Raw genomic sequence first — 16,068 nt, 5'->3', positions numbered from 1 at the left:
TATTAATAATATAAAAATAAATAATAATAAATAATAAATAAAATAAAATAATAAAAATAAAAAATAAAGATATAAAATACATATATAATAAAAATATATATATTTTATATATATACATAAAATATATGTATATATATTATATACATAAAATATATGTATATATATTATATATATACATAAAATATATGTATATATATAATATATATATAAAGAATAGAGGAAAAAAAAGAAAAAGCAACCTATTCAACTAGAAAATATGAAGAATAGAGTTTGTATTTACAAAGCCAAGAAGACAAAAGTTCACAGATGTAGCAACACAATAGTTAAAACTCCTCCACTATAAAAACACAAAGACAGGGAACAAAAAGACACTATTACAAAGGATTTTTTGAGTTAGGAAATCAATTAACTTAGTCAATTACTTTTTTACTCTAAAGCTTTCTATTATTTAAATTTGCCTTAACAAGTTATTTCAAATATTGTTAATGACATCTTTTTTATACAACTTTACCCCAATAAAGGTTAACTTAAAGGAATACTTTCACTAAGTTCTTTCATAAATATTCACATTAAAAATAAAGTTTGCTTGCTATTTTTCAGGAATAAAAGTGAAAGGAATGTGGATAATTATCTGAAATATTTTACTTGAAACCTTCTCTTTGGTGCCCTCCCATAGATGTTCTGAAAGAGAAACTATGCAGTTCAAAGCGGTGTGCCCCTAGGTTTTTGATGATTATCTGAATGCCTGCAATTGTCAACAAAAAATATTATCCTAACGGTAAACTAAGAATCTCACAAAGAAGAGACCTCATAATTCCTAATCTATGGGAAAGGTGTTCTCCCTCCCCCTCTCCCTCTGTGTGTGTGTGTGTGTGTGTGTGTGTGTGTGTGTGTGTGTGTGTGTGGTTAAATGGGACAGCATTTTAAATTCTGTCACTTTTTCACAGCTAAGGCTTCTTCAGAGTTTAAAAAAAATCCCCATCTCTGCCAAACCCTGAAGTTGCCTCAACACTTTCAAGAAGACCCATTGTGGTCTTGCTGGAGTGTGGAATTCAGGATCGAGATGCAAAATTATCATGTAAGTGACACTCCCTTACCGGAAAACAGAATCCCTATGGACCTTAATCTTCTAAGCCTGTCTCACTCTTAGGTTAAGAAATTGACATTCAGGCATAATCCACACCTTTTCCATTCTTTCCAGAAAACAGTCTTTCCTGGCCTTAGTACAGTCCTACTGCTCATTTTACCTTTTTCTGAGTAATTAACAGATAACCCTAAAGCTGTACCTTTTCTCTTGGTCCAGCATCCTGGAAACAGAATACGCCTCGCATTTCAAAGGTCTGCAATTTTCCTGAGTTTTTCCATCAGTCAGAGCTACTAATGTTTTACTCTTTCTTTTCTAGGAGCATTTTTACTCTCTCTCTCTAACCCATCCTAAGTGAAAACTATGGCTTTCCAATATAAGTAGGGTTTGAAAATGCAATCAAATATCTATTATCAACAGCTGGCACAGAAGATCTCACTTCCTCACCCTACATCGAGGGAATCTCACCTACAGGACTTGTGGTCACTCCAACGGGTCCCTGTGTGCAGGACACACAAATGATGAACAGCCATCCCTCACATGTCCTCTCTTCCCCAGCCATGGTGAGGGCAAGGCTTCCAGATTCACTTTATCACGAATGTGTTCCTCAATTGTCATCATTCCAGGAACATCTGTTGTAGCAATTTATATTAAGCATCTTGACTGATTCTGGATAATGTTTACCCGTTTGCATCCATTTACTAACTACTTTTCTATCAGGAAATTGAATTCTTTGAAATCCTCAGGCAAGCCACGTGAGAAAAAAATAAAATTGCATGACAGAATCTATGTGGTTTCTATCACTTAGGTGACTGGCAAAAATCAAAATTACATTCAAAGGTCTTTATCACAAGCTAATAATCACCTAGCACCAGAATTAAACAATAGCTATTAAACAGAAGCATCATTTATATGGTTTTTCCTGGAAACTCAAGTATATTGTCAATAACGAGGCAGCACTTTTGCACCTCAATTATATGAAGTCACCAAAGCATAATACAAAGGGCATGCAGTGAGCAAATACCTAGTCTCTCCCATATTAAATTATGGGTATAAAAATCACTTATTTTTATGTGCATTTTCTCAAAGGCTTGAAAGGACCTATTCCAAATTCTTACCATTCTTGAGGAAAAAGTGGGAAAAGGTAATAATGAGACTGTTACATCCTATTTTTAAAGGATCTATAGGAAGTTTGTTTTTGTTTTTTTTTTTTAACAATCTTGTCATTTTAAAAATAAGACAGATGCAAAACGCTGGCAAAGATGCAACGACAAGGACATCCAATGGAAAAGTCAATGGCTTGTGGCACCATAAATCAGTACAACCTTTTTCCACGAGGTGTGCAAGAGCTTTCAAAATATTTATATCCATTGACTCACCAATTATTTATTCTTTAAGTTTTCCATAATGTGGCCATGTCATTTTTTACAAGAACAGCAATCCAGCTTAATACGTTTACCGTATTACATCTTTAAAAGGCAGGCTCTGGAAATGTAGCTAAACAACAGTACAGTTGATTCCCATTAGGTGCAGTAGTTACATTCTTACAAAGTCACCACTAACCCTGAACTGGCCAATACTGGACCATTCCTCCCAGGCAAAATACGGGCCTTTAGATTCCTGGGAGCCTCTGGTCACCACATTTTCATCAACTGATCAAACCATGGCCTGGTTTTATCTGTGTTTCTTTTTAAAGACCTCTAGATTTATCATTAATACTGAACTCACAGCCAAGACCACTGTAACTCCCACCTGAAGGAAGCTCATCTAACACATGTATTTTCTCTATAAAGCATGGAACAGCCGTATTGCACTTAGGAACACTAGACAACACTACACTACACTTGGGGGGCATTTCAAAACCAAAATCACCAATAAAAAAAAAAAACACAAAAATCTGAAAAATGTGGCACTCAATCGGCCCTGAAAAGGACACTTGTTTACAGTCAAAGAGCTGAAAAAAGCATCACCTTGTTTGACCTCAGCCGGGAACAGATGCAGGAGGTGACTCTAACTTTTTGCCTCTCTGCACACGTGGGTGTCCAAGACTGACCGTCAAAGTGCCTACAGTCATGACTTTCGGTTTGCCAATCAAGTTTAGCAAGTAGGCAAACCCGCAAATATGGGATCTGCCTGTAATTATCGTCAACTATATGGCTTTTTAAAAGTTACGACAAAATTCTCAAAAAATAGATGGATAGCAGAGTAAAGACATATCCAGAAAAACCTTTTTGTCTGTTAATTCGGTGGTTCTTAACCAGGAGTGATTTTGCTTCCAGGGGCAATTTAGCAATATCTGCAGACAAATGCTGACTGTCACAATTGGGTCTAGTGGGTAGAGGCCAGGGACGCTGCCAAAATGAATGATCCCAAAGAATGATCTAGTCCAAAATGTCAATACTGCCAGTAGTGAGAAGTCCTGGGAGGACTACTGTCCATATACAGATTTTTACATGTAACTTCCTGCACCTTCTATCAATGTACACTTTCATGCCTAACATAAATAGATGGAACAGCTCATACTTTATTTTTGGGGGCCCTTGATGTTCAAATTTAACTAATGAAATCTTATCAAACCCCAATGGACATGCAAAGCAGTTCTAAGTTACACTGAGAAGTGGGACTTCTACAGTCATTCCCACGGAGCTTGGAATGGTAACTGGGTTAACTCCAACAATAATGTACAACAGAGAGCCAGTCTGAAATCTATTTTCTGTTTTAAGAACAAGTAAAAAGCCATGTATAGCCAACTGCCCAAGGCTGAGCCAGAAACCGGTGAGCGTTTGAGAGTTACCTTGTTTGAGGAAGACAATTAAAATGTCTTACTAAGTCTGGGGGCCCCTGGGTGGCCCAGTCGGTTAGGTGTCCAACTTCAGCTCTGGTCATGATCTCGCAGTTTTTTCATTCCTGAGTTCGAGCCCCTCATCGGGCTGTGTGTTGACAGCTCAAAGCCTGGAGCCTGCTTCAGATCCTGTGTCCCTCTGTCTCTGCCCCTCCCCTACTCGCAGTCTTTCTCTCTCTCGAAAATAAATATTAAAAAAAAATTTTTAAGTGTCTAAGTCTTAATGATTCTATGAAAAAGAGACCCACCCAACATATATGGTCTGCAAACACCCTTAACTGGATAAATGCTGCACACCTCCCTCACTGCCTCCCCCACGTGGATTCAATATTACACATTTATTCAGTCTTGAATCAATCCTGTTTTTAAATAATAAATCAAGTAATTTGTAGAGTGGCCTCCAAGGTTACTCAAGAGCATTACAAAATCACTGTGCTAACATAATAAGGGTAAGTAATTCCCAACTGGGAGACAGGCTAGCAGACCAAGAACTGCACTTTAAGCTTGGAACCTGAATTCTCAGCAGCATGAGTTTAGAGCCAAGTGATTCCTTCACCAGTCTTTAATTCTGCAAAGATGTTTTAGCTCAATTGTGCATAAATAAGCCTAAGGTATTATTTCCTGCTCTAAATATCCTCTGCTGCCAAAGGCCTTCAACTTCCTCCAGGATCCTACGGAACACGCAGATCCAAAAATTCTCCTCCACCCTTCTGGCCACTCCGGCTCCTGCTCTCCCCCCTTTCCAGCCTACGTTTGTGGCCCTGCGCCTGCACAAAGCCCTCTAAACCAGTACTCTTCAGACCACCAGGATCAGAACCACCCAAGGAGCTGGAGATGAAAATGGTATTCCCAGACCACTCTCCTGACCTGCAGATTAGAAACTTGGATGGAAGAATTGGGAGTCTGCATTTCCATTCCACCTCCTGGGTTTTTTGGGTTGTTGTTGTTGTTTTTTGTTTTTTTTTTTGTTTTTTGTTTTTGTTTGTTTGTTTCAAGAATTATAGCCCCAGCCAGTTGTTAGGACAAGCACTGGGTTTTGTAAATGATAAATCACACTCAATTCTACTCCTGAAACCAGTATTACACTGTATGTTAACTAACTAGAATTTAACTAACATGGGGGGTAGGGGGGATTCCAGCTCCAGCCACAGAGGAACACCCATGGCTTTCTGACAATACCACCCTTGTAGCTTTTATTTATCACAATTCCCTCTGTTCTAAGCGCCTATTAATTGCCTAACCTTAACGTCTAAACCGGTTTTAAGCATCCTCCTTAAGCTTAATCCTCCAGTTGAGAGACATACTGTTTCTCTAAACTTCCATAGTGTACTGCATAGGACATGCACCACATAAAAGTAGAACTGTGGATTTCCTGGCTTCCCCAACCAGACTGGGAGCTCAAGGGTAGGGACTGTGCGCTATACCCGGGTTCATCCCTAGTGGCCAGCATAGCTCCTGGCACATCACAAGTATACCCATTTATTGAATAAATGGATGGATGGATGGATGGGTGGCCTGCCTCTGAATGGCACTAGCAAACTTCAGCAATTCTACCCAATTTGTGATTAGTGTTAACGTGAACAGATAGATTCAACTGGATAACTTCCAACAGAACAATCTTAAGTGAGCGGGGTATCTCTCTCAGGGAGCCCTACAGAAAGAGAGGTAGTTCTGCAGAGACACTGGAGTTTGGCACTCTGTACAGTCTCAAACAAGCCAGCTCGGTGAGCATGCACACCCCTTGTGAGGAGCAAAAAGAGATGATGGGGCAAGAAGGAAGACTGGTCACCAGATAAGTTCTTCTGGGCATGAGCAGATGATAATTAAACATTCTTCTCATCAAAAGCCAAGACAAATGTTGTCATCAGGCCAAGAGGATCTGCCTATAAAGTCTAGATTCAACTCAAGATCATTTACCCTACAAATCAGAGCTGCCCCAATTTAAAGATGGAATTGACATTTTTTTTCATTGTCAACCTGTCCTCTGACTTTTCTAGTTTTATTGATTTTCCTTTGGGAAATCACTATACCGCAGCCACAGGACTTTGGAGTCATGGGCCCCAAACTGCTCCAGAGGTTGACCCTTACTGGCATAAACCCATCAGTACAACCTCATCTCTTTTTCAATTGTGGGACATGCAGAAACCCAGGCCTAAGCACATGGCATTCCCCTGCCAGCCATGATGGTTAAGACTGGACCAGCAAGAGCAAAGCTCAGGTCCTTTGATTATTACACATGTAAACAGAAAAGCATGTAGCCTCGGTTGCTGCTGGCAGCCATCTTATCAATATGAAGACATCTAGGGAGAGAAAAGCAGACCTTGGAGAAGCATGCCTGCAACCTGAAAAGAGAGCCTTTTCTCTGTTTCTAAGCCAATATGTTATCTCAACGGGTTAAGCTAAATTGGGTTTTCTACTGGCCCAAGTAGCAGGATACATGTCCACTCCTATCATTCAACCTGATCTTTCACTTTTCTCTTAACACATAAATCCACCATTCCAAGACTCTGTACACAGTCCCAAACATCCTCACCCATTCCCACCTCCACACTCATGTGTGGCCTTACCCTAAAAGTTTCTTCCCTTGTTCTCGGTTATTCTTATCCTGTCTGTTCTTCTTGACTCAGGTTGGAATCCTATGCTCTCAGAGGGCAGACATCCAGGACCCCAGTTTCCTGGTCACTTCTGCACTGCCACCTAGAGTACATCACCCTTACTAGTTGTCATCCACGTTCTACCTTATACTTTTAAGTACCCTTTCACAAACACAGTCTTGCACTAAAATGTAAGCTCTCTATACCCTTGCAACCCCTTGTAAGTGGCCCCCTTGCCCAATGTCTTGTGATTAGGAGAAAACCAATAAATCCTCTTTAGGCAAATTCAAAATGTGATTTAAGCCTCCTGATCACTGCAAGTCATAACCTCTTAATTCACATAGCAATGTAGAGGATAGAAAGGAATTTCAGATGGAACATATTTCAACATTACACAGTTGGTCATGGTCCTGTCACATTTCACAACCAGAGTGGCAGTAACAGCTGAATGAAGATCAGAAATTTATCAGGCTGCCTTCCCATCGACAGATCACTGAAGACCTTCCACAGAAGATGCAGACTAACTCTGGGTTCTAAAAAGTATAGTCTCGGGGCGCCTGGGTGGCTTGGTCAGTTAAGCGTCCGACTTCGGCTCAGGTCATGATCTCACGGTCCATGGGCTCGAGCCCCGCATGGGGCTCTGTGCTGACAGCTCAGAGCCTGAAGCCTGTTTCAGATTCTGTGTCTCCCTCTCTCTGTGACCTCCCCCGTTCATGCTCTCTGTCTCAAAAATAAATAAACGTTAAAAAAAAAAATTTTTTTTTAAATAAATAAAAAGTATAGTCTCATACCTTTCAAACCTATGTATAAAATCATGGTAGGGAAAGACCAGAATAGATTGAGAAACATGTAGGCACAGCCCCAGGCATCCAAACAACAACAGGCTGTGATCACCTCTCCAAGATTTTTATGTCCACTTTCACAGTTGTAACCCCAGATCCCTTTAGAGGGCCTGGGGATAGGTCAGTAAGATTTAAATGAGGGGCATGAAATAAACACATTAAGACTTATCACCATTATAAAAATGATTAGGAGATAATGAATAAACTGAGAAACGTTGTCAGGGCCAAATACCATTCTCATTGAGGATGACAACAGGAATATGGGAAAAGGTCAATTAAGTGTGGTTTTGGCATTGGTGTGTGTGTGCAGGTGTATGCACACCCACACAAGCAACAAAGATGTCGATATAGCCAGAGAAGGGTTATTACCCTGGCCCACTCAAGGTCCAACCCTTCTATGTGTGGAGTGACAGATCTACCTGCACATGGATTTTGATGTCCCACTTGGGAGTTATTTTTAATAGCACCTCAACATGTTTTCAACAGGTTATAGAAATGGAAGGGCTACCTGACGAAATTTAAACCACTATAAATGATCTGTAAAGCCATACCTTAAAGATACACTTATCTATAATGATTGAGAGTTAATTAACAGGTAATGGTCCCCTCAATGACCAATAGTTTCTGTGACAAATGGCCAGAGCCACCATTTCAATACTGTTTCTTCATCCTCTCTCTTCCCTGAGTAACAACTGTCCTCTTCCTAAGCCCTAACTAGATTCTGAGGATTCTAGTTAGTCTGCAGGGACTGGTAAAGGAACTATGACATAAGAGATCAAAAGTCTATGGACTGAAGCATAGTTCCTCTCACAATCTCTGCCTATCACATTACCACAAGGCATTTAGTTCTAGATGCTCAGGTCTGTAAATGCTCTAAAAATTGCACTTTATCATTACTCACGTGGTTATGAGAGATGGTGCCCAAAGCATCCCCTGCTCTTAGGGACTTTGCCTTGACCCTGTGGAATGACCAGTCTGTTTTCACTCCTCCATCCACATTGTCCATGGTACCAAAATGGCTTCACAAGCCATCAATGGCTCAGACTCTCACTGGCTCTGGGTGCTAAGGGGCCCTCTATCCTGTCCTGGCACCTGGACAGAAAGAGCAAACCTTAGGACAAAGTGACGTCAGAAAGATGGTCTCCTGGGATGCCTGGGTAGCTCAGTCAGTCAAGTGTCTGACTTTGGCTCAAGTCATGATCTTGCAGTTCGTGAGTCTGAGCCCCGCATTCAGCTCTCTGCCGTCACCACAGAGACTGCTTCAGATCCTCTCTCCCCATCTCCCTCTGCCCCTCTGCCACTTGTTCTCTGTCTCTATCTCTGTCTCTTTTTCACAAGATAAACTTAAAAAAAAAAAAGGAAAAAAGAAAGACTATCTCATGACAGAACAGTCCAAACTCCACCTTCCTCTCTGCTTCTCTTTTATAAAACATCTCCCCGGCTCACTCACATCTGTGGGGCAAGAAATGAAAGAACCAAAATTAATATGACAAAAGCAGAGGGTCGAACTAAAATAGGTGCTATTCTATCAAGGGAACACCAAATCAACTGCCCCAAAAATCTATCCACATTTTGAAATCCATTCCATGAATCCAACACAGAGGTAGATCAGCCATGCCTCACCTCAACTGTGTGGTTTTGTCTTGAAGGATAAGTCCCCAGCAAGAATCTATTTCCATGAAGCCAGGTGGTTTGCAGCAACTGCTTCTCTTGGTCACCAACAGGTCAGAAAAGAACTCCCTTCAGAGTCCATGAGGACTGAAGTCAGTCCCTACCTGCCTCCTTACATTGTCCGCCAGTCAACCAGCCACACCTCATATCACAGGACTTGCTCTTCCCCCAGAAGAAGCAACAGCTGTTCCCCCTTCATCAAGTTTCCAGTTTTCCAGAATGTTCCAGCCCCACTCGATGTCCTGCCTGGCTGGCTCTACTATTTGACAAAATCAGCACATACAGAAAGGAAACAAAATCCCAAGACCTGGGATTCACCGGGATAGCCATGTCCTCCCAGGGTGTTCTTTTCAAAGCACGCTGAAAGAACTACAAGATCCATCTAGGACACAAACACCCTTAGCTTACAGTTGACATTCTGATTATGTCTTAAACAAGTAAGAGTGCCTAGTCACAACAGGGCACTGTTAATATACCCAAGCAGGTTAGGTTGCATGAGGCCTCTTGGATGATTCTCTTTCCCCTGTGCACAAGGCAACATGGATTTCATGAAGGCCTCTGTCTGGCAACAGGGCACAACTGTTCCTGAGTTGCTTGAGCACAAAAAAAGGATGTGCCAATTTGCCAAAAATATTTGCAGCCTCTGCTATGCCTGGAAGTCTGCCAGCAAAGTCAAGCAAGAACACATCTACACACACACACACACACACACACACACACGGCATACTATGCAAATATGGGGTTACAAAGAGGTTGCCTCACTAGAGATGTTTCCAGCCCTATTTATCTGCCTTTCCCCCCACTCTTTCCCTCTTTCCTCCTCTACAGAAGAATGCGGACTCCCCCAGTATCTTAATCATTATTTCAACAATGTGGAAGAAAGAGCAAAGAAGTGTATTATACTGTCCCTCACCCCGCAACTTTCCTATACACATCAGCCAATAAAAGAAAAGCCCTAACATCCAGTGAGCTGCTCCCTGAGACCACCTCTAAATCTCCACGGAGATTTTGTTTGTTTGTTTTGGTAACTATACTCAAACTTCCTTTATAAAGGCGCTTCTCCCAAAAAAATTGATGATCAGAGGGTAGAAGGTTAACTTAGGAATGGATGCTCAAAGAAATGACATATGTCCCAAAGCAGATCAGAGCCTGGAAGAGTTGCATGGCTATGGAACAGAGGTTTGTCCTTTTCAGGAAAACATGACCCTTTGTGTCTATGCTGTGCAGGGTTTCCTTCTGGGTGTTTGTGGGGAGAAGCTGTTCTAGGAATACATGGTAAACCGGAGGTCTTCCTTCCTGGTTCTCATTGCTTAGAGTATTTGTCAAGATTCATGAAAAGATGCTAGACACAGAGATGTCCCAGAAAGCACCAGCACTGTGAGTTCAGAAAAGAGGTGCTGTGAGCTCCAGGACAGAATGGGGACTAGTGAAGAGCCACCAAGCTGGGCTGGGACCACCCAATACACACCTGGTACAGGGCAGAGCTTTCCACTTTCTAGAACATTTTCATATTTTTAGAAGGCCTAGAAAAGCAAGGAACATATTTTTTTGAAACTTCATTGTAACACAGTGTTAACTCTCATCACCATGCTGTACATTAAATGCTCCAAACTCATTCCTCTTATAACTGAATGTTTGTACCCTTTGACCAACATCTCCCCATTTCTTCCATGTTCCAACACCTGGCAACCACCATTCTATTCTGTTTCTAGGAGTTGAGCTTTAATAGATTCTGAACATAAGTGAGATTGGATAGTATTTGTCTGGACTTATCTCACTTAGCATAATGCCCTCAAGGTCCATCCATGTTGGTACAAAGAGCAGGATTTCCTTCTTGCGGGTAAATGATACTCCATTGTATCCATATATACCATACCTTCTTTATCCAGTCTTCAATGAGCATTTTTAAGGAATTTACATCCTGGAGTATTTAACATTAAGAAGAACAGGTTCAGGTAGGGAGTAACAAATTCTAACAACTACCAAGATCACTACAGGTAACTTTCCTCATTATTTTCTTTTTTTAGAGAGAAAGAGCATAAAGGAGCCAGATAGGACTCCTCATTAAATCTGGGAATGTTAGGGCTGGAAGGACATCAGCTTCCCATAGGGTAGACACTCAAAAAGCCCACAACGCCCTTCACACCATCCCCAGGCTTTGCACGTGGACATTCCCAAGACCCCATCCTGAGTTCTCTTCTCATTCCTTGCAATCCTCCCTCTCAAGGCTCCCCACAGGAGTACTGAACACAGCATAAAATCATGCATGTGTGTAGTTAATCGTTGAGTGAAAACTATTTGCCAAGGGCCAGGCATGTATCAGACGTTCCATCTTACACCATTTAATTAATGCCTGTCCCTCCCACTCGTCAATAAGCCCCTTAACAGCAGAGACCATGTCTACATTAGATACAATGATAACTACAGTCCCCAACATAGAGCCTGGCATAACTGGTATTCAGTAAATATAGGATGAATTAATAGAGCCCAACCACCTTATTGCAGAGTTGAGCATATGGAGTTCTTCAACAATTAGATGATGTGGACAAAGTCATGCTCCTAGACAGCAATGTGCAAAAGACCAAGACCCAAGGCTTCCTCAAGAACACTGAGCGTGAAAGTTATCAAATAGTGCTTTGGAGAAACCACTTTAAATGAGGTATCAGATGGATTAAAAGCCTCTGAAATTGGATAGAGAGCACTGCATGCAAACCCCAGGCCAGTCCCTGGAGTGGACACCTGTGAGCAGCCTCCATAGTACTCATTTCCTCTTAACACTCTCTGCTTGCATTTGTGCTTCTGCAGAGACTGACTACATTTCTCAGCTTTGGGGTGCAAATCCTAGGGTCTAGCCCAGTGGTGGCATCCATTCCCCTGGGCACAAGGAATGGTAGAAGGCAGACACACAACCTCAACCTCCAGCTTTAGTCCATGTCAAGACTTCCACTTCCCCTGTTTCAAAGTTGGTGGGCTCTTCCAGGGGTGATGTAAGCACTCATTCCTAAGACCTAGACCTCCTGAGGGTATTTGTGCTTCAGTGAGTTGTAGACAGCTTGTGTGTGGCAGAGGCCAACATACAGAGGAAAGTCGAGCCAAGAGAATCCTAGAGGGATGGACTAGATCCCCAATACAAGCATGCATCTCTGGAACAAATCATACCTGAAGTCCATCCCATGGCTGGATTTCTCAGTCAAAAGAACCACTCAATTCCCTTTATGGTTTAAACCAGTTCAGGGTCAGTTTTCTTTTGTTGGCAAAAGAATCCTAGAATAATATTTGGTGTATGACAATGGTTAAGTAAAAGGGAGATACCACTTACTTCAAAAGGACATCCTACCGATAAACAAGTGAGAAAAGCCTTCCACCACGACTGCACTTCCCAAGTCATAAGTATTCTATGCATTTTTGTATTTTAAATTTACTTCTTTTTTATAGTCATCTCTACACCCAACATGGGGCCCGAACTCACAATCCCGAGATCAGGAGTCAAAATGCTGTTCTGACTGTGCCAGCCAGCCAGTCTGGTATTTTGTGCTTCTTATGGAAGGATTCATCACCAAGTTCTTCTCAATAATCTTTTCACCTAGTATATTATACAAATGGTTTCTAAATAACCTGCAACTTAGCAAAGCAGCTAGAGCAGCCAGAAGGTTAAAAAGGTTGAAAGTCACTGATAATGGCTCAATACAAAATGGAAACAAGCATCCCTGACGTTGTATTAAGTATATAAATAATCACGTCCACAGGCACAGAGTCATAGAGTTTATACTTATGTGTAAAGAATAGGACACTACAGCTCCTTTCGTAGTTCCCAAGCGTGATGACTGGGTATTCACGCCGTTGTGTGATATGTGCCTCCCTAAAACCTTGTTACGACATTGGGATGTTACCCATCTGACATTCAGGAAAAAAAAAAATCACAGTACACGAAGACACCCACTGTATAAAGGGGGATATTATCTACTGTGGCCTCTTTGGCTCATTGTCTCCCCATCAACACCCCTCTCCACCTCCCCACCCCCCACGCACGTTATACACAAGGAGGTATCTGGGCACATGAAGTACCAGTCAAGCATGTTGACCCCTGGGTGGTCACCCTAGGGGTGGTCGTCAGTAGAGATGGTTCCCTGCACAAGATCAGCCAGAGAAGAAGAGAGACAGGCATGGCCTTGCGAGAACTATACAGGGACAAAACCAGAAAAGTCCGACTGTCTGAAATCCACAGGGCAAATTCCAAGGACAGAAATGAGAGAAAGGGCCAAGAAAGTCAAGAAAGTCAAGGAAGTCAAGAGCACGAAGGAAGAGTGGGGAAGGAAAAGAGGAATTTGGCCAGGAGTGGACAGTGATAGCAATGGTCAACACACAGCAAGCACAGCACTGTGCAAGATCTTCACCTGCATCAGTTCTCACTGAATTCTCACACAAACCCATGAAGGTATTATTCTTATTTTGTTCAATTATGGAAAATTTTAAACATACACAGAAGTATGGAGAACAGTCATTATGAAACATCACTGTAACCCAGCTGCAGAAGTCCCCCATGCGGGTGGATTCTTAATGGATCTGGACTCCTTCTACCTTCTCACCAGTGGCCCTGGCCCCAAGAACCAAAAATGCATCAGCAAATCAGGTCAACAAGCTTGGACAAAAATGGGAGTCAACCTCCTAATTCTGACTTCATAAGCTTATGGCCTGGTTCCTGAAACCTGCCAATCTTCCCTCACCTGAGGAAGAACAGCATCTGTGTCTGTTCTGTCCTCCACAAGAACCGAAGCAAACATCCACGGGACAGCAGGACAGAGTTTCCACATGTGAAAGTTCAAGGAATGATCTCTGAATCCCTCCGCTTCTCCATACATCCCATTAGGGACATACCAATGAATCTTCGCACTGAACTCATTGGCCACTTTACCCAGGAATATGTTAATTTTGTCTTTTCAACTAGATCACGCACTGTGCCCCTGTGAATCCGCTGCCTAAACCCCTTCAAGATCAAATCCAAACTACCTCCACCAGGCAGAAAGGCCGGCCATGTCCTGGCTTCCACTTACCTCTCCAGTTTGTCACCATCCTAATACCCCATCAACATGGAACATCTTGGGACTTCCACAGTGAGCTCCCAGCCTGCAACTGTCTTCCCACCTCCTATGCATTGACTGAGAGGCCTTCCCTCCTTACCACCACCCGCCAACATTCCCAACCAGCCTGGCTCTGGCTAACATTCCTTTCTTTCCCTCCCTCTGGAAGCCCTTTGTGATAAGCTGTCCCACCCTAAGAATCAAATGGGTACCATGCCTCTGCAATCCTGTAATACCTTGTACATGTCTCTCTCTCTGCACACGTACCACATTTTATAGGGGTTGGGTCTTAGGTTCTCCCACCCCCACTGTTACAGAGTGCTTCTTGAGAAGCATTTACTCATTTTTTAAATTTTTTTGCTGTTAAGTTTAATGGAAACCCAGGACACAATGAGTTCATTTGGACTGAGTTTAAGTATGACTATTCATACATACCTGCACAGTCAACAGCTGGAGGTCTAGTAGTTAAGTACAAATATTTACTTTTGCTCACCTTTTTAGTGTCCTGTGCCTAACAACGGGCCTGACACAAGCTCTTCAGATTATGTTTATTGGAAGAAACATAAAGGGGAAGATGATGACCAGATGGACAGCAGGAAGCATACTTTCAACTTTTAAAAATCTCTCCAAAGAGCTTCATGGCTAGTGGGTGTTTAGATGTCCGACTGACCCAATGAGGGAATGAACGCCTGAGTTAATGACCCATCATCCACTGGTACTCCTTCCTTCCAGTTCCACAGGGGGCTAGTAATCCTAGGGTTCAGGTTCAGGTTTTTGACAGAGAAGTTTGGGCTCACCCTGCTCCCACCCTCCATGGTGACGCTGACTTTAATCACACCCTCTGTGAGACCCTTGTCTGAAACCAAGTACCGACTTCTTAACCCTCCCCACTAAAGGTGCACTATCACCCCCAACAAGGACACAATGCTTTTCCAGACCTGGGCCTACTCAGTGGTGCATGTGTTAGAAATGCCACAGTCACCACCCCCGAAGACTAAGCAAAGTGCACAGGTCCAGGTACAAATCCCACCCACCACCCATTCTTGGCACATAGAGAACAGGACAACTCTCTCCACATACAAAACACGATACATGTATAACATGAAAATGCTTCTGAAAGAGCACGTTTATCAGTCCTGCCTTGGAACTGGTCTACTCAAAATTTGACTAAGGTTGGGCGGGGTGGGTGGTGGGAAAGCACCAGGAAGAGCAAATCATCAATTCTTTCCCCCAAAGCAAGCTATGGTTTCTACTTTGAGGTTAGCCTTAAAATTTAGTTTCCACTGGTATGCTCTTTACAAATCACAACTGAACCATCCTTAATTCCCCACCAGAGGCAAGTGACAGGATACTGTACTTTAAGGTCTATTGTCATTTTATGTTTCCCTGAAAAATAAAGATGTTTTATTATGGTAATCAGCAGGTTATAAAGCACCCACCTTCTCTCCAGAGTAAATCAAATCAGATAGATCTTCTCTCATATTTTTTAAGGCATTCCATTTGTTCTCAGAAGCTTGAACTATTTCTCAGAATGACAGTCCTACGTTTATTGATTCACAAATGGCCTCAATCTGTCACATAGGGATATTTTACTTCCCATACAAAGGGGTCAGAAGGTAGAATTTAATCTTTTAATTTACAGGTAAAACTTCACTCTTTTTGTCTCTTTGGAAGTGTACATGGAACCATGTGAATGTAGGAATCCAAGTAAGACCCCAAATGTAAAACCAAGGAGGAAGGATATTATCAAGGCCCCTCTGGTCACAGAAGACAGAATCTGCTTCTGTAAGTACATCTTCCTGAAAAGACTTCCCAGTTCCAAACTTTGCCACCAGTTTATTCATCTGACACAGGTGAGTTCCAATCTCACACTTATGAAGTTTTGGACAAACTGTTACATGTAACGCAAAACACTTGGTAACAAGACTTTGCAGGGAGAGAACCTGGAGGAATGAGA

General features: G+C 42.1%; 1 protein-coding gene, 1 long non-coding RNA gene and 1 other non-coding gene across 4 annotated transcripts in view; 2 read left to right on the top strand and 1 right to left on the bottom strand.

The window, feature by feature from the left end:
- LOC125910064 (uncharacterized) overlaps nt 1-1,864 on the top strand; it is a 6,762-nt gene extending 4,898 nt beyond the window's left edge. The window contains exons 3-4 of one of the 2 annotated variants that reach the window (XR_007453841.1): nt 948-1,078; nt 1,404-1,864. This is a non-coding gene — a long non-coding RNA (uncharacterized LOC125910064). The remainder of the gene's footprint in view (nt 1-947; nt 1,079-1,403) is intronic. The other variant, XR_007453842.1, reaches the window with a different exon arrangement.
- The window catches only part of TLN2 (talin 2), a 438,163-nt gene that overhangs the window by 289,842 nt on the left and 132,253 nt on the right, over nt 1-16,068 (bottom strand). The window lies entirely within an intron of this gene.
- LOC125910640 (small nucleolar RNA U13) lies at nt 12,830-12,933 on the top strand. The gene has a single exon (XR_007454135.1). It is a non-coding gene; the product is annotated as a small nucleolar RNA U13 (small nucleolar RNA).

The sequence above is a fragment of the Panthera uncia genome (assembly GCF_023721935.1).
Source record: "Panthera uncia isolate 11264 chromosome B3 unlocalized genomic scaffold, Puncia_PCG_1.0 HiC_scaffold_1, whole genome shotgun sequence".
Lineage (NCBI taxonomy): Eukaryota > Metazoa > Chordata > Mammalia > Carnivora > Felidae > Panthera > Panthera uncia.
This window is presented reverse-complemented; position numbering and strand designations above follow the sequence as displayed.